At 37.0% G+C, this 21,232-nt stretch overlaps 1 long non-coding RNA gene across 3 annotated transcripts in view; it reads left to right on the forward strand.

The window, feature by feature from the left end:
- The window catches only part of LOC109496461, a 122,989-nt gene that overhangs the window by 90,784 nt on the left and 10,973 nt on the right, over positions 1 to 21,232 (forward strand). For 2 of the 3 annotated variants that reach the window (XR_006593055.1, XR_006593054.1), the window contains exons 3-5: positions 7,850 to 7,953; positions 9,750 to 9,813; positions 15,044 to 15,486. This is a non-coding gene — a long non-coding RNA (uncharacterized LOC109496461). Of the gene's footprint in view, positions 1 to 7,849; positions 7,954 to 9,749; positions 9,814 to 15,043; positions 15,487 to 21,232 lie in introns of those variants that run through there. The other variant, XR_002152475.2, reaches the window with a different exon arrangement.

The raw sequence follows: 21,232 nt of genomic DNA on the forward strand, positions 1-21,232 counted from the left end.
TCTTTGTTTTAAAACCTATTGTGTATAAGTATTACTACCCCAGCTTTTTTTTCACTTCCACTAGCATGGAATAGATTTTTTTTACTCCTAAACTTTAAGTCTGTATGTGCCTTTAGGCCTGAAGTAAGTCCTTGTAGGCAACATATAGGTGGAGTTTTTATTATCCATTCTGTCACCTCATGTCTTTTGATTGGAGCATTTAGATCATTTAAAGTAATTATTTATAGGTATATTTATTGCTATTTTGTTAATTGTTCTCTGGTTATTTTTGTAGTTCTCCTTTTCTTTCTTCTCTGGATCTCCTTCATTATGATTAATGATTTTCTGTAGTGTTATGTTTGGATTTATTTCTCTTTTGGGTATCATAAGTTTTTTGTTTGTGGTTACCATGAGGTTTATAAATAAATTATATAGCAGTCTATATTAAGTCGATGGTCACTTAAGTTTGAACACATTCTGAAAGAATTTCATTTTTACTGCCCCTCCACATTTTATGTATATGTTGTCATATTTTACATCTTTTTATTTTGTGAATCCTGTTAACTAATGTTTAAGATATAATTAATTTTACTACTTTGGTCTTTTAACATTCATACTAGCTTTATAAGTGATTGCTCTACTACCTTTAATGTATTTTTGCTTTTACTCATAAAATACTTTCCTTACACAATTTTCTTACCTCTAATCATGGCCTTATCTTTTCCACTTAAAGAAGTCCCTTTATCATTTCTGGTAAGGCTGGTTTACTGGGAATGAACTCTTTTAGCTTTTGTTTCTCTGGGAATGTCTGTATCTCTCCTTCAATTATGAATGATAAGCTTGCCAAGTAGAGTATTCTTGGTTGTAGATTTTTTCTTTTCAGCACTTTAAATATATCATGCCACTCTCTTCCAGCCTGTAAAGTTTCTGCTATAAATTCAGTTGATAGCCTTATCGGGTTTCCCTTGTATGTAACTAGCTGCTTCTCTCTTGCTGCTTATTAAATTCTCTTCATCTTTAATCTTTGACATTTTATTTTGTACCATGGTGTGGACTTCCTTGGGTTCATCTTTAGAACACTCTATGCTTCTGAAGTTGGATGTTTGTTTCCTTCCCCAGGTTAGGAAAGTTTTCAGCTATTATTTCTTCAAGTAAGCTTTTTGACCCCATCTCTATCTCTTTCTCTCTCCATTTTCTTGGACGCCTATAATGCAAATTTTCACGTGGTGTTTTTTAAGAAACCTCTTAGCCTATTCTTATTAAAAAAATATTTTTTTTTCTTTTTGCTATTCAGCTTGGGTGCTTTACATTTCCCTGCCTTCCAAATCACTTATATGTTCCTCTGCATCCTATAAGCCACTGCTGATTCCCTTTATTTCTCATTTCAATTATGGTATTCTTCAACTCTGAAGAATAACAAATATTCTTTTTTATATTTTCTCTTTGTTGAAATTCTCACTGAGATCATTGATTCTTCTCTTCAGTCCATTGAGCATCTTTATGCCCATTACTTTGAACTCTTTATCTGGTAGTTTGGTTATTTTTCTGAGGTTTTGTCTTGTTCTTTCAGAACATATTCCTCTGTTTTCTCATTTTGCTTGACTTTGTTTCTATGAAATGGGCAGAAAAGCTACTTCTCATAAACTTGAAGGGATAGTCTTGTGTATAGCCATCTTCTGTGTAGACTGTGTGTACCTGCTGACTTTGGCTGGCTGGAGCTGTGGCTGTCATGGGTTGGGGGTCCCCAGGCACTCTCTGCTGGGGCTGCCCTGATGGGATGGCCTGACCTGAAGTGGACCTGGGCTGGGGCAGTCCTGATGCTCTGTGGACAGAGGGCACCCTGGCAGGACAGATGAAGCTGAAGTGGGTGCATACCAGGGGGTCCTGGGCCACCATACAGGCACCCTTGTGGGGTGGTGGCTGGAGCTGAGGTGAATGCAGGCTGGGAGTACCATGGCACTGTCCTGGGGTTGCCCTGGGAAGTTGTTTGGAGCTGAAGCAGTGTGGGTCTGGAGTGTTCTGGGGTGCTTTGCACTTGTGTCACCTTGGCAGGATGGGTGGAGCTGTAGTGATGCTCACCAGGGTGTCCTAGTGTGTGACATGCTAGGGCCACCTTGCTGGAATGGCTGGGGCTGGTGTGGGCTAGGAACTGGGGCTAAATGAGGGGGTAGACCAGTTAGGGAACTTAACCTCTGCTCCCATGCATTCTATCAAGGTGGGAAGGACAATGTTAACTGTGGTGCTTGCCAGTCCTTCTGACTTAGAGTTTCTGCAGCTCTCCTACCATTTGGTGGAGTTCTAGGGCTGGATCTTTTATATTCTAGTTAGTTTTTCATTTTGTTTAATATATAGAGAGAGAACACCCTCAAGTTGGGGAGAGGGGAAGAGGGAGAGAGAGAGAATCTTAAGCAGGCTCCATGCTAAGCATCATGGGGCTAGATCCCACGACTCCGGGATCATGACCCTAGCAGAACCCAAGAGTGGGACACTCAACTCACTAAGCCACCCAGGTGCCCCTCTAGTGTTTTTAACTGCAGGTTTTTTTCTATGCCCCAGGGAATCTGGGGCTGATAGGGACTAGGGGCCCAGTATTCAGTGAGGTGGCTGGCTATGGTGCCCATAACATGGAGGGAGCACATTTATCTGATGTTGGATAAAAAACTCAGAATCCATTTAAAATGACATGTACTTAAAAGAAATGTCAACAGTCTCATGTCCTTTAGTGTTCATCAGACTCTCGAGTACTTGAGGGGGGACACTTAATCTGTTGAGGCTAATGTGAATTGGGGCCATCTGTGCCATAGATAAGTGAATGCTGTAGGCTTACAAGAGGTTTGTTTTGTTTATAAGTTTTATCTATTTCAAATAAGCATGAAAACAACTTTGTACAAAAAGATCCCCCCACCACCCCACCTTCAAAGTGAAAAATGTATCCTCTTAGTATCCATTTATTGAGTGGAACCTCTGGGAGGTAAGATATGAGTAATTAGAAGGGGTTTCAACAAGCTGATCTTAATTTCTTTTTAACAAGTGAACACTGGAAACATGACTGTGGCTTTGGTATTCTACAATAGGACACTACTTGGGAGCTGTGAGGAAGGTTATGGGGAGAATGATTTATTTGGTAAGAAAAAAGTGGGACACAAGAGGGGATACTAGGATTTTTAGGACTAGGTTGCAATAAAATCCCATGTGTGTAATTATTAGTCATTGATCTCCCCCTTTTCCCCATTTTCTTTAAATCTAAAAAAATGAATAAAATCAAAGAATAAATGAATGTTAATTTTAGGTGATAAACAGTATTTTCTACTACTGTCATTACTACTCTTATTACTAGCAAATGTGTATTGAATGCTGAGTATGTCAGTCCCTATTTTAAGTGTTTCACATATTTTATACAATCCTTACAATAACCTGATGAAAAAGGTATTATTATTATATGCAATGCACAGCTGAAGAAACTGTGGCTTAGATGTTAAGTAACTTGCCTAAGATCACCCAGCTATTAAATTGTCATAGTTAATGGTAGTATTTAAATTGACACTATTTGAACCCAGATAGTATTACAGCAGAACAAACAACCGTATTGACTATTAAACATCTTCTCATGTGACTCATGTGACTATTGAGGATAATTTTTTTTCCAATGTTTATTTTGGAGAGAGAGCAAGTGAGCATGCAAGCAGGTGCGGGGAGGATGGGCAGAGAGACAGACAGAGGATCTGAGGGAGGCTCTTCGCTGTCAGTGCAGAGCTCCATGAGGGGTTCCAACCCACAAAGCATAATATCATGACCTGAGCTGAAGTCAGATGCTTAACCGACAGAGCCACCTAGGCACCCCATTTGGAATGATTTTTTAAATGAGTGCATATTTAAACTAATTCTAATTCATACTTTTTATTTTTAATTTTCAAAGTTACTCTCAAGTAAACTTTTATGGATTCCACCTATTCATTGCCTTGTCACTAAAAAGCCACATCCTAATTCTTGCCCCCAAACCAAAAATCTAAAAAGCATTATTATATGTAAGGTATTTTGTTAGCACATACTGATAATAAAATTAAGAAAGAGATTTTCCTCTGTTGAGTAGGGAATTAAGACATGTTCAACAAATAACTTTGAAGTCAATGTGTTTAACAAGAAATATAGATTAAAAAATTACAGGAATTTACAAGGAAGTAGCATTTAGGTTGAAAATTAACAGTGGCTAGAAATTTGACATGAAAAGAAAAAGAGTTCACTCGGTTACATGTGGAGGAGGCACAGTCACAGAGAATGGGAGCATATTTATAGAGCTATATTAAATTCATCTGATTGGAATATGGGGAGTGTCAGTAGTGTTCTTGAGCTGGATGGACTCCTACAGGCTAGGTAGAATCAAATGTTAAATAGGAGTTTTTGTGAACTGGTTTTAAATCTTGGGTAGCTTGAAGTTGATCATGGTGGGAATATTAAAACCACAAAAATTGGCAAATACTAGAAATTATGGATTTCTTAAACTCTTGGGAGGTGGCTTTCCATGTCACCGGTTGTGTTAGGAGATTAAAGAGATTGGAAAGGTTGATGGGATCAGTGTTTGCATGGCCAAAAATTCTAGCCCCAGGTATATATGCATTATTCAGTAAGCAAGGGTGGTTATGGAAGGTCATTTAGCAAGACATCAAAGTGACTAGTGAGGAGAATGGTTATACTTACACGTGACTCATTGCCTCCTAGTATCTCAGGTGTGAACAACACGTTAAGGGTCCAAATACTCTTCTAATGTTAAAGTTGTCACTCTGCTTTCACTTTCCCTGAATTCTCCAAGCTCTCCAATTAACCAGGTGATGGGTGTTCAAAATATTTCAGTAACTCAATGTATATGTATTTTCTTGGCATATGGGTATTGTATTTAGGCTAGTAAAAAACAGTTTAAGCACTAATGTTAAACTAATTCTAAGCAGCGAGCTACAACTATCCTCCTAATGTTGGTGCCATCACTATGAATGTAGAGGACTCAAAAGGACAAAACAGACTCATCTCAGATGTAAAGAAGAATGGGATCTGTCATGGTTAGGCTCTTCTGAAAAACTAAATGCAAGATAACCTCAACCTTCAAAATGGATGTTCAGATTATTCACATTTAAATATAATTACTATAGGCCTCCCTGGTGTGATTAAGATGTGATTTAAAATACTACTTAAAATGTGGACAAAGGCTGTTAAGACAAACATTCTGATGTTTTCAGGTACACCTGCCCTGAAAACTCATTACCCTTTTTCCACTCCATGGTTTCTTACAATTAAAAGATTAGTTGTAAGGAAGGCTTGCCTTCCTGAGTACCTGTGGGGATCAAATAACATATGAACTCTTTAAGATATCTACAAATTCTAGTTACTGTTAACTAATAAAGTAAATTAGTTGGTAGATCCCATTCTAGAAGCATTCTGGGTAAATGGTATTTGATTCTACTCACCTTTTTGTCTCTGTTTTCTATTAAGATCTTCCTGTATTATGATACTTCCAAAAAAAACCTAGCCATTAGTTTTGGAATTATACATAACTTCTTATGCTATATTCTGTGCTCCTCTATTTCTGATTGTTGTAGTCAGAGTTTGTTCTTTCATGCACTACCTAAATTTGTAGGACTAGGTGAGGAAAAGATAGTTAAGAAATCAGGTGAGTGTAAAGAGCTGTACAGATGAGGAGACAGAAATAGGAGAGGACTGCTAATAAGTATTTCCTCCAGAAGGTAGTAAATATATTCAACATAGCTGCATATGTCAGGTACTAGATTAGTCACAAATAAGGAGAGAAATACCCTAGGTTTAGCTTGAGGGACCACTTGTCTGTTCTATGAGAAGATGGAATCTTCTTAAAAGCAACATTAGGATGGATATGTTAAAGCCACTGATGGAGATTGTCCAAGGTTTAGGAGTTGTTAAGACACCATGTTGTAAGGCCGATGATACGAATTAAAATTCTGTCAGGCTTGACCACAGACTTTGGTCACAACCTTGGGAAGCTGCCTTGCAAGTATATTTTATTGTTATGGACGACAGGCTAAGATAGGGCAGAATGTCCCCCCCCCCAAAAAAAAAAGTAAGCAGCCAAATTGAGGTTCGCATTATAACCTAAGGAGAATGGGTCAAAAGTTTTATATTTTCTGTATGGGAAAGGCAATTAAAATAGAAGTGATCTTCAAAAAAGCAGGTATAGTAGCTTTGATCCTAGGAGAGGAAACTGACCAAGAAAGCAGCTGAGCTGTCTCAAGTAAGTTGTGGTCCAAAGGGAAAGGTGGGAGGTATAAAGGAAGAAACTTGTAAAGAATTACAGCATTTTAGACTTAGAACATTCGCATTTTCCACATGAAGGAAGAAAAGGTAAATGGTTTACCCCCAACTGGTACCATTGGTGGTACTTGTCCAGTTTTAAGTGATGACTCTTTTTATAGAATGCTACAGTTGGTTTCCTTTTTGATCCTCACTCCTGCTTCAGGTCAGTGCAGTACTGATTATCTCCATCTTGGTGTATTTAGGTTTCTTAATTTATTTCACAAGTACTTTTTCTTAATGTTTACTTACTTATTTTGAGAGAGGGAGAGAGAGAATCCCAAGGAGGCTCTACACTGTTAGCACAGAGCCCTATGTGGGGCTCGAACTCACAAACCATGAGATCATGACCGGGTGGAAATCAAGAGTCGGACACTTAATCAACTGAGCCACCTGGGTGCTTTTGAAAGCCTTTTTCATGCCAGGTCCTGTGCTAGCCACAAGTGATAAAATGGCAAGACCTTGTAATGCAAACATAGTACAGTTATGACCAATCATCACAGATCATTTTTCACTGAAAGTTAATTAAATTTATAAAAACTCAATAGAAACCAAATTTGGGGATTGTGAAGCGATCCAATCATCTGCAATGTATCATTCCACCAATTCAAACATCAAGAGAAAAAGCATATTGCACTGCTCATCGATGGAGAAGGTCCATTGTTTTTATTTTTAATTTCTTACTGAGGTTTGCTAAGGGGCCAAAGGCAATATTCACTTTTAAATTTTATGAATTCATGTCCATGAGGTTTGGATGCAAAACAAATTCCTTTTCTGTAGGACTTCCCTAGAGACTTGGTTGTTCAAGCTTCTGTTCCAAATAGATTTAAGAATCTCAAAACATAATGAGACTTTCCTATTCATGGCATGCCACCTGATTCTTCCACTCATGCCTGCCTGGGCCAAAAGTAGAGCAAAACAATACAAACATATTTTCCACTCCTAAGTAGCATGGTGATGCCCACTGTTGAGTCTGAATATCTAAAGTGAAAACATGTTTTGCATATTCAGCTAAGGAGAGCCTTGAGATGCTTTCACAACCTTGCTGTAAACCTATATAACAGCTTGAAATTTGAAACCTTTTGAAAAGGTAAGGGTGATAGAAAATTCTATTATAGTGAAAGAGGCAAACAAAATAATACGGTCTTTAAAAATCTCTCAACTTTCACTTGGTTTTCAAGTATAAGACTCCTATTTGAGATATTTTAGAAACCATTCCCCCCACCCCAAATCTGTGATTTCATAACTACCAATGGAATATGTAGTCTCAGATTTCCCACAAGGACCTCATGGTCTTAGCATTAAACACATCACTTATGTGCACACCTGGTAATTTGAGGTGCGAGGCTTCTACAGAAAGGCTATTCCAACTCAGGCTTAAGAGGGCTCCTGCTGTTTGGAACAAATTTGCTCTAGGAATAATAGTGACATTAAGGAATGCTCAGTGAATAACAATGTAAGATTTTGGATTACCATGATTTGCCTTTTATAGCATATTAATAGCCATTTTTCATAAATAAGACAACTTTCATATATATTTTGGTTTTCTGCTTTCAAGTTAGTATAGTTGATGGGATCCCATGGTGCTGTCCAGTAGTGATATTTGCCGGAAGAATCAAGTAATGTTGAAGAGCTGCTACCCAGCTGGGCCGCCTAAACAAGGTAAGTTTCATGTTATAACTCTGCCTTTTGTCAAGGGTCATAGTCAAGGGTCAGATCAAAAGGAAATGTTTTATATTCCCATAGTGTGTAAGAAAAGGAAAGGTATAGATGCCCTTGGTTTAAAAAATATTTTACTACAGGGGCATCTGGGTGGCTCGGTTAAGTGTCCAACTTTGACTCAGGTCATGATCTTAGGGTTCATGGGTTTGAGCCCTGCATTGGACTCTGTGCTGCCAGCTCAGAGCCTGGAGCCTGCTTCGGATTCTATGTCTCCCCCTGTCTCTCTCTGCCCCTCTCTTTCTCTCTCAAAAATAAACATTGAAAACCTTTTTAAGTAGTTTACTATTTTCTTATCAAATTTATGCACAATATAGTAATTATAAAAAAAATGGGTGCAAGAAAAATATCCACAATCCTATCATCCAAAGGCAAATGTTATTAACATTTTGATACACTTCCTTCTGTAGTTTTTTCAAAGCATATTTTTTTATGGAGACTGTCCTGTAAATTGACTTCTGTTGTCTGCAATTTTGGGGTGATTATGAAAATTTAACTCCACGCCTTATCCAGTGATAAGTTCTATTTACTTTTCAGAGCTTTTCCCTTGTCTGCTATTTCTTAAAAATAATCAGCCTAAAATAAGTCTTATTGCAAAGAAGCACATTCTGGGGTACTGATTCTCCCCTTCAGTCTCACCTTTGAAACTTCCCCGAGTTGTTTCACAGTCCAGACAGATCACTCCCTATGTCACTGGACCAGTCTCTTAATCTTGAGAATGGGTCAGTTCGGTTAAACAGTGTCGGATTTCAGGAGCCAGTGATACAGGCTATATGGCATAAGTAATTAGGTAAGGCATTTCTGTGGCAAAAAAAACAAATACAGAGGTTAATGACTGGAGGAGATGATAAACCCAGTCTAAGTCCTGATGGTAGGCAGCCTGTTAAGAAAGATTTCTAGATGTTGGAGGTTGAAGCATCTTTTGCAGTTTGAGTGTTTCTAATGATAGGTCCTCAAGTGTTCAGGTAAACTGAGTGGCCCACATTGCAACAGGCATAAAGATTTTCTAAATATGATATGTTGTGGTGATTTATTGGAAAAGAGGAGAGTTGTAGTCAGATATTGCAGGAAACTACAAGAATTCAGGATCCAGTCTAGTTTATGTGTAAATGCTAAAATTTTAAAGGCAGTGAACAGAGCTAGAATTTGATGTACAAGTGGGTATTACAGTTACTACTGAAACATAATCCAACATAATCAAAGACTAATTTGTTTGAAAAATAAGTCTCGTTTCAATACATTTGGCCTGTTCATTTACATAAGTGCAGCAAGAATAGTGATTAATCATATAGGCTGTTTTCATAAGGAATCTCAGATTAAACTGTTAAAAGCCTCTTCAAGCATCAGACTTTGCCTGCAATACCCAGGATTGCAACCCTGCAATCAGGATATAAGATGTGGAGGAGAGTGTAGAAAAGAGAACAAGAAAGAAAGTTCAGCAATGTTACTTTTTGTTATTGAGGGGATGAGCATATGGAGCATTCTGAGAGTATTACAAAGGCATCATGCCAGTGAAAAATGGGGCCAGTGAGACAGAATTGAGAAGCCACGCATGAATAAAGACTTTTGACCCTAAATTGAAGAGCCATCCTAAGAATCTTCAGAATTGCTCAGGATTGCATGTGTACTTGACTAAAGATAAGACAATTTTGTTACAAACTACAGTCTTCCCTTCTATGATAAACAGCTAAGTTTTAAAGTTGCACTAAGTGCTTTCTCTTCTTGGGTTGGCATTGAAGGTGGTTGTGCTCCAGGAGAAGGGGACAGAGAGAGAGAATGAAGAGTAGAATCTGAGTCGGGCAGGTAAGTCTCCTGTGGAAGATTCTGTATATCTCAAGTAGGGAAGGAAGTGATAGACCACTGAGTTAAACAGCTGGTCAGTGAAAAAAAGCCCCAATCTGGATAGTTTCTTCTTGAGGTTCCCCAAACTCTACCTGCCAGGAAGTGACCTTTCTTTGCTCACCTGGTTAGGTTGCAGGAAACCCTTTAAGTGCAGTACCAGGTGGCATTTCCAAGGGGCGCTATTGGCTCTGTAAAGTCAAATTTAGTTCCTTAAAATTGGTCATATTTGACTCTGTACACACAATTCTCAAGACATTCCAATCAAAGCCTTGGTAATACAATCAATGTTTCCAATTTTTGTCCTGTTATAAGGATAACAGATTCTTATTGAACTTATGCAAATAATGATTTTGCCATGAAAATAAGAATACTAACAGTTTCTGAATTCTAGAGGGATCAGGCAGGGAGAAAAAGTAATTGTTTCATCATTGTTCACAAAGGTATACTTTAACCACACTGCTCTAAGTCATAGCTTAAGAGAAAAGATTTCCTTAGATCTGGAAAAACAAAACATGGTTGATTCTTTAATACTTTAAAGGCATAAAAATTTTATAATCAGAGTCCTTTCATTCATCTCTCTGAAGATGAAGCACTTAGAAAAATCCACCAGAATCAAATAATAACTATCTGTAAATGACAAAAGACTTTATTTTTTTAATTTTATTTTTTAAAATTTACATCCAAATTAGTTAGCATGTAGTGCAACAATGATTTCAGGAGTAGATTCCTTAATGCCCCTTAACCATTTAGCCCATCCCCCTTCCCACAACCCTTCTAGTAACCCTCAGTTCTCCATATTTATGAGTCTCTTCTGTTTTATCTCAATCCCTGTTTTTTATATTATTTTTGTTTCCCTTATGTTCATCTGTTTTGTCTCAAAGTCCTCATATGAGTGAAATCATATGATTTTTCTTTCTCTGACTAATTTCATTTACCATAATACCCTCCAGTTCCATAGCAGCAGTATCCACAATAACCAAAGTATGGAAAGAGCCCAAATGTCCATCAATGGATGAATGGATAAAGATGTGGTGTGTGTGTATGTATGTGTATATATATATATATATATATATATATATATATATATGTATATATATATGTATATGTATATACATATGTACATATGTATATGTGTATATATACACACACACACACACACAATGGAGTATTACTCAGCAATCAAAAAGAATGAAATGACAAAAGACATTAAAATGGCCATGGTTAGAGATCATTATTAAAAAGAAAACTCGGTTATATCTGTGACATACATTTTAAGATGATAACTAGAGTTATTAGCATCTCTCTTCTATAAGGAGAGAGAGAGCAAATCTTTTGAGATGTTCATGTAGCCCTCTGGCAGTTACTTCTAGGTCAAAAAGACTGCATTTAGTATTGGATTTTGGGAATTTTGCCTCAAGTATCAAAAGTTTTGGACACTAAACACTACTGATATTAAAGCTTAGTTTAATAATTCAATTTTAGCCATCTTGACTTCATAGGGTGAAATTTTCTCTCCTTCCAACTTTTTATATCCATTGAATTTATACTTTATCTTCCTCTTTGCCTTTCTGAAATAACCAGCTTGACTTTCATTTTCCTTAACAAAAATGCATCTCCATACGTTTTCTTAGCCAAAACTACATCCTAGTTTCCTTGCATACACAGTTGTTTCTATTATTATTTAATTACATATAGAAACCTTAGTTGCTAGTGACAACTAAGAAGCAATTGTGAACTTCTACACTAACATTCTTCAGATTGGCAAATTTACTAACTCAAAATTTTAATTCCTCTGTAGTAGGTAAGACTATGTTCAGGAATTAATGTTCAATACTTCATTGCATTTGGAAATGATCCAGATATTTAGTAATTCATTTCTGTCATTGAACTCAGCAAAACTCTAAGGGTGAAAGTTACCAAAAAGATTTGAGAAACTTTTACTAGACATACCCTAACACATAATGATGAACTGAAAAGTTCACCAAAGAACTCTTCTCTTTTATATCTATCTAAATCACTTGCTCCCAACAATTATGTTTATATTACTCAACAAAATTTCACAAAGCATTAGATACCTAGCCATCACCTTAAGGTATTTTTCCCTTGGTGACAAATACGTAGTTCCTATAAGGGCTTGTCTTTATTTAAGCCAATTAAATGGAGTTCTTTTACAAGTTAATTTAAGCAATTCCATCTTGAGGTAGAAAAATATCACTCACCTACAATATATATAGACACATAAACACAAAGACAGACACCAACAGAATCCTTATAGCTGACGTTCTAAAATCTTAGCCATGTATTAGGTACAATACAAGTTTACACCGCTCTCTGAAAATAGAGCATTCCTATGAAAACTTTTGTTAGGTCGAAATGGTGTAAAGTGAAGAAGCAATTCCCATTAATTTATATAGAAACATTTTTGAGTATCATCACACCCCAAAAGTAACCCCTCTTAGGCATTTCTGATAACTTAGGACACATCTTGATAACATAGGTGCCAAATACATGGAGATGAAGTATGGATGCTTACAGACACACTTCAAAGCCATGGAGGGAGGGTGAGTGTAGTTCCTGGGGAGAACGCTTGGTGGAGCCACGTGGTGCTTGAGGTATAGACTGTCTCTGTAACAGCTTACTACTTAACAAATGCTGAACACTATTTTGCTTTTTGCCTTTTTTCTAAAAGTGAAAATTCTCTTCATATTTCGTATGGTTAGTAAAAACAGGTGCAAATGTGGGTCATTCATAACAGTGAAGTGGTATAATATGAAATTTTAAAAAGCAGGGCTATCTGTAATACAAAACTTACTTGTTTATATAAGAACAGTTGGATCCAAAATGTGTTTCTGACAGTTTTAAGTTTACCTGCTCAGAAGGCTAACGTTTTTTAGTAATATGTGTGGAGCAGACACTTAAGATTTTTAATCTGCCCTATTTTTAAAGACCTCCTTTGCATTTCAAAAAATGGCCCTTAGGTTGTGGAGAAGATGGGATAGAAAATCTACAGAAAAAGAGGGGAAAATATCTAAAGTCTCCCCCTGGTAAATACACCCCAACACTCCTCTTACAAAAAGTTGAGGGTACTTAATATTTAAATATTTCCTTCTTTTTAAGTGCAGGTTTCTTAGATGGAGCTTCAGGGTTTAATGTATTATGCCTTTGAAAGTCTAAAGAAAGTAGTGAACTGAGGCCTGCAAATGCTCTTCTTAGTGTAGAATCCAACATTAGAGCAATTCACCTTATAGGGAAAAGCCTTTCCTATTAATTTTATCAGCTCCTTAACAATGGCCTCTATCTGGACAATTCCTGAGAGTTCTCAGGAGGCCCTGGGAGAAATTTTGGTCATCATCTGTTGCCTCTGTAAGGGAGGTTCTGGGCGGGAAGAACACCTCTCAGCAGCCAGTTAAGGGCCTTGTGAGTGGGGCTGCTCATATCCACTATTCTTTCTAAATCTTCTCTAAATTTGGTTGTCTCCTCTGAAAATGGAGGGGTGAAAAAGGCTTTGTAACTTCATCTTGTTACAAGAGTCCCTAAGGCTAGGCATTATAGACCTTTGTGTCCACTTTTCAAGTTGGTGTTTCCATAGGTATCAATAAGACAATTGTTTGGGATGATGGGTCTCTAAAATATTTTCAAATATAGAAGCTTTGCCAATTCAAGGGATCTATTGTGTGGCCATGGATGAGTAGGATCTTATTAATCTCAACAGTATCTCAAACCAGTAAGCCTTTGTATGGCTTAACCATCAATGCAAGAGGAGTCCCCAGAAAGTACAAAATAGGCAGTTCTCACAAGATGGAAAAAGTTCACTCCCAGAGTTGGCCTAAGAAACCAAAGACTTTCATTGTCCAGGCACTATGAATGGGGTAATGCAAATGGCATCTCGGGTTCCCCCACCCAACCGAAGCATATGAGAAGCCTCTAGTCACAGACCTTCTAATCACTGACCCAAGGCAGGTGCTACTGGAATGCGACTTTTCCAACACTAATGAGATAATGAAGGTTGAGATGACAAAAGGTCCCTTATGGACCGGGACCCCTTTTGACAACCTCCCCTCTGAACTGGCGTGCTCAAAGATGATGCTGCTTCTAGGGTCCACAATCTGTTTGGCTGTTCACCAGAAGCATGCTGGTACATTCACTCTCTGGCTAGCAGAGACCAGACTGATGATAAAGTCAAGCTCTGAAGACATAGAACAAGATGAAAGGAAAACCTCCTCCTTATGACAAATGATACAAAAGAGACAAAACAATGACCCTCTCTGGGAGGAAAAGGATCAATGAAAAGTAAGCGTACTGACAGTAAGTTTTTACTAGAATTGTTATACCCAAGAAATAGGTCATGCGAATATTCTCTCTTGCTAATCTAAATTTGGAAAAAAAGGGACAAGGTGAAATTTTTACCTTCCACTCTTGACTGGGCCCTAGAGAGAAAGATCTGGGAACCCCATACTTTGGTAAGAGATCTTACCTTTCACCAACTTCTAGTTTTTTAGGATTCTATGTGTAGGCTTTGGAGTATGGTGTCTCAGTTCTCCCTCTACCCTTCTATATTCTTTGTTGAAAATTCCTTGCAATAAAAAGATTAACAAGATAAAACAAATGTAACTTTTTTTCACATGTATATCTCCTGTAGACATGGAAGATACCTAGGAAATTTAAGTGACTCCTCTGCATTTTTACATAAAATTATAAAAACACATTTCCTCATTCTGCATGTATAGAACTTTAATGACTACATAACCTTTTGTCTTTAGGTGTACCACAATTTAAGATATCCCTTTTGTGCTACTGGATACATATGGTGTGGCTTAAATTTTTTGTTTTTTAGTAAAGCTATGTAAATATCTTTGGACAAAAATTATTGCCAGTGATAGTAAGATGACAGGTTGGGGGGATACATGAATATTATAAATCATACCTTTATTCCTATCACTTTATTAATTCAACTGATGTTAACTTACTTGGATTTGTATCGGAGACTCTACTACATAAAGCTACAACCAATAATTTAGAATAAAACTGGAATAGTGGATCAAAGACTTGCTGAATTTTCATTTGTTGACTGGATAACTTTACAGTTTTGTCTTCTACCTTTGAAGGTAACTAGATCAAAGGTGAAGAAGTGCCAACACTGGTGAATGCCTAGCAATGTGTTTATTCATGCCTCTTCTCTTTTGTTTCAAAGCAGGCATCAGGCCTGGAGCAGAGCCCAACACAGGTCTTGAACATGACCCTGAGATCAAAACCTGAGCAGAGATCAAGGGTCAAACATTTACCAGACTGAACCACCCAGGCACCCCATTCATGGCTCTTCTTGACTGACATCCTCTGCGTTCTCATTTTTACGTTTAAGATGTTTATTTTTCTAAGCTGGCATTTTAAAAAAATGCTAAAAACTGGCTGCCCATTTTCATAGACTGGAAATCTGGTTATTACGGAGCTCTAAAAGTAGAATTAAGTTACCGGTGGAGATGGGTGAAATAGGGGAATGGAATTAAAAGTACGCCTATCATGATGAGCACTGAGTAATATATTAGAATTGTTGAGTCACTATATGGTACACCTGAAACTAATATAACCCTGTATGTTAACTAATTGGAATTTAAAAAACTTAATAAAAATACATTTTCTACTTGAATTACTTTTTTAAAACCACTTCTAAAGATAGTTATGAATTTTTATGAGTATGAACAAAAGCTAAGGAGATGAAGCCAAATTCTTAATTATTTGTGTCTCTGCTAAGCTCAATTTCACCTTTACTGATTGACCATTTTACGTAAAATGGATGAGATCTGTCTTAGGGACTTTGCTCTTCTTTAAATAGTGTCCTTCATTTCCCCTGTGGTATCTCTGTTTTGAAAGCCAGTTGGGAAAAGGAACTTTAAGCAGAAGAACTTCCATGTAGTTTTTAATTGAAACCTTTAATATGTTTTTAATCCAATTTTTTATTACTATCATCAGAGTTTTGGGTTAAAAACCCTGTCGTTTTCCACTGAAAATATACACATGGCCAAAAGGAGTTAGTACCAGAAAATTTTATAGGAAAAGCAATACATTTTACCAATTCACTGACCTCTTTGTTAAATAGGCAAGAGGCCACAGTTAGAATTTATTATGGTGGACCAAAGTAAGGTCTGTATATACCTTTCCAAAACAAGTGTGGGAAAAAATACAAAATAAAAGCATAGGAAAAATGAAATCTGTCATTCAGATTTATTGTGCTTATGTATACAATCTAATACCTGCCTATATTTAAGACTATGGCAGTATGATTTTTCTAGTTACCTAGTACAACAAAAAATTGCCTAAAATAAAGCATTTAAAAATGTTAGGAAAAGGGGAGGCAATATTCTTTTAATTGGATATTTGAGCTTATAGCAAAATAGGGGAAATCATCAAGGGGGAGAAACCTAAAAGACAATTGAAAACCAGAGTCGAAGTACCTGAACTGAAGGTGCCCTAGACAAAGACGGGATGAATGCTAGTCTTAGTAACCTAGCAGATTGGTTCTTAGTACCTTCCTGGGGATAACAGACAAGGCTGTAGGCTTTTATAAGATGACAGATGGAATTGAAATACACATACGTATTTCATCAGGTTAGGACTCTGAAAGGACTACCTCCTCAGTTAAAGGATTGGGAAGAGGGAGACAGAAAGAAGCTTGCTGTCCTGGCCTGAGTGGAGAAAAAAATACCTGTGATAACTTGTAAAATTTCCCCTCCATACTGGTTGTTCGATGTTGCATCCCCATCACCAATACATGAAACTTTTCCATTTTACGTTACTCCACCGATTAAGCAGCTACTACACTATAAAGTCTTTCTGCATTCATAGCAACGGAATATGCAGTTAACTATAGAAAAAAGGGACCCCAATTTATGATTAGAATATTCTGGAGTCCTAAATACACAGTTCAGCACCCTGTAAAATGATGCCTTAAAATAGCTTATTAATTTCACAAAATGGGAAACAATATTGTTCAGATGGCAATACTCCCAATATTGACCTACAGATTTGATGCCTATCAAAATTCCAACCACTATTTTATTTTTTGCATAAATTGATAAATCTTGAGATTCACAAGGAAATGTAAGGAACCTAGATAAGCTAAAAAACAATCTTGAAAGAGAACAATGTTGGAGAACTCAAAATTTCCAATCTACTACAAACCTACCATAAAGACAGTAGATTTGACATAATGATAGATATAGATCAATAGAACCCAGAAATAAACCCATACATTTATGGTCAAGTGATTTTTGATGAGGACACCCCAAGACCATTCACTGGGGGAAAAGTGGTCTTTCAACAAATGTTGATGGAATAGCTGAATATAAATAGGCAAAAAAAAAAAAATGAAGTTAGATCCTTAATGCATACCATATACAGTAATTTAGTCAAATGATCAAAGACTTAAATGTAACAGGTAAAACTATAAAAATCTTAAAACATGAATCTTCATTACCTTGGATTAGGCAACCATATTTTAGGTATGACATCAGAGCCCAAGCAACCAAAGGAAAAACAGACAAATTGGACTTTATTAAAAATAAAGCTCTGTGCTTCCAGAAAGTGAAAAAGCTATTAGCAAAAAAAACACAACAAAACACTTAAAAAGACACAAATGGGAAGACATCCAGTGTTCATGGATCAGAAACTTAATATTGTTAAAATGTCAATACTACACAAAGCCATCTATAAATTCAGGGCAACCCTATCAAAATTCCAATGCCATTTCTTTTTATTAGAGAGAGAGAGAGAGAGAGAGAGAGAAAGGGCTCAAGCAGAAGAGAGAGGCAGAAGAGGAGAGAGAGAATCTTAAGCAGGCTCCACACTCAGCACAGAACCTGATGTGGGGCTCAATCCCATGACTCTGAGATGCTCAACCAACTGAGCCACCCAGGTACCCCTCCAATGGCATATTTTACAAAAATAGGAAACAAAAATCCCAAAATTTGTATGGAACCAGAAAAGACCCTGAATGGCCAAAGAAATCCTGAGAAGGAGCAAAAAAGCTAAAGACATCACACTTCCTGATTTCAAGTATACTATAAACCAATAGTAATCAATATAGTAGGTATGGTACTAACATAAAAAAAAGACCAATGGAACAAAACTGAGAGCTCAGAAATAAACCCACACACGTAAGGTCAATTAATATTTGACAAGGGAGCTAAAAATACTCAAGAGGGAAAGAGTCTCTCTTCAATAAATGGTTCTGGGAAAACTGAATATCCATACACAAAAGAATGAAACTGGACCCCTATCATAAGCTGGGCACAAAAAATTAAAGTGGATTAGAGACTGAAATGTAAGGCCTGAAATCATGAAAATACTGAAGAAAACATAGGAAAACTCCCTGGCACGGGTCTTGGCAATGGTTTTTTTTTGATCTGACACCTAAAGCACAAGCAACAAAACAAAAAATAAACAAGCATGACTACATCAGACTACAAAGTTTTTGCACATCAAAAAAACACAACAAAATGAAAAATCAACCTATGAAATAGGAGAAAATAATTTGCAAACCATCTATGTCATCAGGGGTTTATGTCCAAAATATACTAAGAACTCCTATTAACTCTATAGCAAAAAATAATCCAATTAAAAATGGGAAGAGTACCTGAGGAGACATTTTTCCAAAGAAGATATTCAAATGGCCAACAGTACATGAAAAGATGTTCAACATCACTAAATCATCAGGGAAATGCAAATCAAGACCACAATGAGCTATCACTGCACATCTGTTAAAATGGCTATTATCAACAAAACGAGTAGTAGCAAATTCTGGTGAGAATATGGAGAAAAGGGAACCCTGCGAACAGTTGGTAGAACTGTAAATTGGTAAGGCCACTATGGAGACAGTATGGAGGTTCCTCAATAAATTAAAAATAGAACTAACACATTATCTAGCAATTCTACTTCTGGGTATATATCAAAAGGAAACAATCACAGTGTCAACATATACCTGACATTCCTATGTTAACTGCAGTATTATTTACAATAACCAAGACATGGAAACAGTCTAAGTTTCTATCAAGAGATAAATGGATAAAGGAAATGGATGAAGGTAGTCACAGAGTACAAACTTCCAGTTATAAGATGAATGAGTTCTGGGGATATAACGTACATGATGACTATAGTTAACAATATTGTATACTTGAAAGTTGCTAAGAGAGTATATATTAAATATTCTCACCACACATACCAAAAAGGTAGCTGTGTGAGGTGATAGATGTGTTTAACGTTATTGTGGTAATCACTTCACAAAATATATGTATATATCAAATTATCAGATCATATACCTTATACTTACACAATGTTACATATCAAATATATCTGAATAAAGCTGGAAAAAAAGTGAAAATACAACCCATAGAGTGAGAGAGAATACTTGCAGATCATTTATTTGATACAGATCTAGGATCCAGAATATATAAAGAACTCTTTTCCGAAGGAGATATACAGATAAAAAAAAAAGCGCATGAAAAGATGCTTATCATAATTAGTCATTAGGGAAATGCAAATCCAAACTACAATGGGAAACTACTTCACATTCATGAGGATAACTGCAATGATAAAAAAAAAAATCCAGAGGGGCGCCTGGGTGGCTCAGTCGGTTGAGCATCTGACTCTTGATCTTGGCTCAGGTCATGATCTCACGGTTTGTGGGATTGAGCGCCACATCGGACTCTGTGCTGACAGTGTGGAGCCTGCTTGGAATTCTCTCTCCCTCTCTCTCTGCCTCCACCCCACTCATGTTTGTGCCTCTCTCTCTCTCTCTCTCAAGATAAATGAATAAACTAAACAATAAAAATAAAAATAAAAATAATACCCAGAAAGTCCATGTGTTGGTGAGGATGTAGAGAAATCGGAACTGTCATACATTGCTGATGGGACTTGAAAGAAGAGGAACCAGCCATACATACCTGGACACTGGACCTACCATACTGTGAAATAATAAACATGTGATCTTGAAACCACTACATCTGTGGGAATTTGATATGGCAGCAACAGAAAATATTACATGACTACTAAGGCTAGGTTGTAAAGGACAAAAAGGCAGTACAATTTCCACCGGGCCTGCTCTCTCTCTGGACTCTTACCTTTGGGACACTGAGAAACCATGTAAGAAGCATAGCTACCTGAAGCCACAATGCTGGAGAGAGTACACAAAGAGAAGAGATGTCCCAACTATTCCACTGCTAAGCTGTTTAAGTCTTCCAGTTTAAGTGCTAGACATTTCACAGGATGCTTCCAATATGGATTTAGCCACAGCTACATCAGATTGAGAGACCTCTAGTAAGAATGACCTAGCTTAGTCTAATCAACCTGTATAACTATGAGATGATGGTGACAAGATGAATGATGTTTTTGAAACTAAGTTTGTGGTGACTCATTAGACAGCCATAAAAAATACAAACAGTTCCTTATCTTTTTGTCCCTCCATAAAGAGAGATGAAAAGCTTTCCCTGTATGAAGGAAGAAGGAGCCGAATCATAGAGAAGTAGATAGAAAATCAAAGAGTAACGTACAGATACAGGCCTTCACTCTTCATTTCTCTGGTAGGGCTGAGAGAAAAAGAGCCAGTACCTGTGGCTCACTTTTCATCTAGAAAAGGAACTGGCAGACTTTTACTTAAAGGGCAAGACAGGAGATATTTTAGGCCTCTCAGGATAAGAAGCAAAATCAAGGCTATGATGTAGTGACTTATCTAACTATTTAAAATATAACCATTTATTTTTGTTGGTTAAATATATGCACTACACTTTATATTTTGCTCAAAACAATATGGGTCTTTGCTTCACAATACCCCACTATAGGCAGGCTGCTCTTCAGTGGAAGGCTATTTCTAAGTTCTGAAACATATTTGATTCTGTAGATGAGGGTCATATGAACTGTGATTTTGGCCATTCTGTGCTGAGCTTCAGTTCTGTAAACCGACAGGATTGATATCTGCCTGTTCGTTTAACATGTGTGGTTGAAGTTTGAAATGAGCTAAGACAGTATGAAGGTGAACTGCAACTTCAAAGTGCATGACACCTTCTAATTGTTATTGATGTGCCTATTACAAAGCATTTCGCCAACTCTTCCTAGCTTCCTCTTCCTCCCTCTCTCTTATGTTTCAGAATCTTCACTATTCTTTGTTTTGCACAGATGTGTTCTGCTATTCGTTTAACTGATAAATTAATTTTGATGGCTTCTTATTCAATATGTTCTCTTCTGATCCAATGTCTCCCACTAGTGATTTTCTGGAAATAAGATGGAAAAAATGGTGGAGACCTCCACCTCCAATGGTGGAGATGTGGATATGTGGCACATGATCATATAAGGTGTCTTATATTACAAGGGCCTTTTTGAGCTTATGTTAGCC

The sequence above is a fragment of the Felis catus genome, chromosome X (assembly GCF_018350175.1).
Source record: "Felis catus isolate Fca126 chromosome X, F.catus_Fca126_mat1.0, whole genome shotgun sequence".
Classification (NCBI taxonomy): domain Eukaryota; kingdom Metazoa; phylum Chordata; class Mammalia; order Carnivora; family Felidae; genus Felis; species Felis catus.